This window comes from Carlito syrichta, unplaced genomic scaffold (genome assembly GCF_000164805.1).
Source record: "Carlito syrichta isolate Samal-C Ts95f unplaced genomic scaffold, Tarsius_syrichta-2.0.1 Scaffold153721, whole genome shotgun sequence".
NCBI classification, from domain to species: domain Eukaryota; kingdom Metazoa; phylum Chordata; class Mammalia; order Primates; family Tarsiidae; genus Carlito; species Carlito syrichta.
In genome coordinates, this window is record NW_007097817.1 from 4,820 (window position 1) to 6,099 (window position 1,280).

At 48.4% G+C, this 1,280-nt stretch overlaps 1 protein-coding gene across 1 annotated transcript in view; it reads left to right on the forward strand.

Annotated features, from left to right (window-relative positions):
- Positions 1-1,280, forward strand: part of LOC103252190 (myosin-binding protein C, fast-type-like) — a 7,325-nt gene that overhangs the window by 2,791 nt on the left and 3,254 nt on the right. The gene's annotated exons all lie outside the window — the stretch shown is intronic.

The following is a 1,280-nucleotide window of genomic DNA, read 5'->3' on the forward strand; positions in this document are numbered from 1 at the left end:
TTTGCTTCACGACTAACAGGTGACAGTTCGTTTCGGCAGCCTGAGGAGAGGGCCAGTCTCTCTTGCCCTGTCCTAGGACAAGCACCAATCCCTTGGAAACAGACACTTTTAGGGGCAGGCAGCCTAAGCCTTCCAGCCCCCCAGTCCTCCTGTCTGTCCTGATTTCCAGACTGCTGTTTGGGGAATACAGACACTTACAACCTTGAGTTCCAGGGCCTCATCTGGACCAGGGCTTGGCAAACTCTGGCTCATGGGCCAAATCCACTTGCCACCTGTTTCTCTCAATAAAGTTTTATTAGAACATGGGCCATACACATTTGTTTACTTTTCGTCCATGGCTGCTCTTGAAATATGGCGGCAGAATTGAACAGCTGCAATGGAGACCATGGGCCCCAGAAGTCTGAACTATTTACCGTGGGGTTCTTTCTAGGAAGACTGCTGACTTCTGGTCTAGACTGCAGGTTTTAGCTTCAGCCCACTTGGGCAGTAACATGGATTCATTATTTACTTACTATTTTTTGAGTTGGAGACTCACTTTGTCGCCCAGGTTGGAGCTCAGGTGATCCTTCTGCCACAGCTTTCCAAGTAGCTGGAACCACAGGCATGTGCCACCATGCTTGACTAATTTTTTGATTTATCGTAGCGATGAGGTCTCGCCATGTTGCTCAACCTGGTCCTGAACCTCTAGGCTCAGGCAATCCTCTCACCTCCGTCTCCCAAAGTGCTGGGATTACAGGTGTGAACCACTGTGCCCGGCCCAATCCATTCTTTTACTCAGTTCATTCATTCACTCTATTTGCTTATTTAGACCACTCATTTATTCACTCATTCACTTATTCACTCCATTTAACCTTTCAACAGACATTTTCAGAGGCTTTCTGAATTGGACAAGAAGTTTCCTATATTTGGGGGGAGACTGACACAAATAGCATCAAATGACAAAAAGTGTGTGAGAGAGATGCAGGCCAGTGATAAGTGTAAAATAGACATCCTTGTCCCAGGGAAGGGGCCAGGAAGGGACATGTGAGCTGAGATCTTAAGGATGGGCAGGGCTAATTAGGTTAAAAACAAAAAAGGAGGCCGGGCTCGGTGACTCAGCCTGTAATCCTGTGCTTTGGGAGGCCGAGGTGAGTGAATCGCCTGAGCCCGCAGGTTTGAGACCCGCCTGTGCAACTTGGCGAGACCTCATCTCTACACCAAATAAAAAAAAAAATTAGCCGGACGTGGTAGCGCGCGCCTGTAGTTCCAGCTACTTGGAAGGCTGAAGCGGAAGGATCACC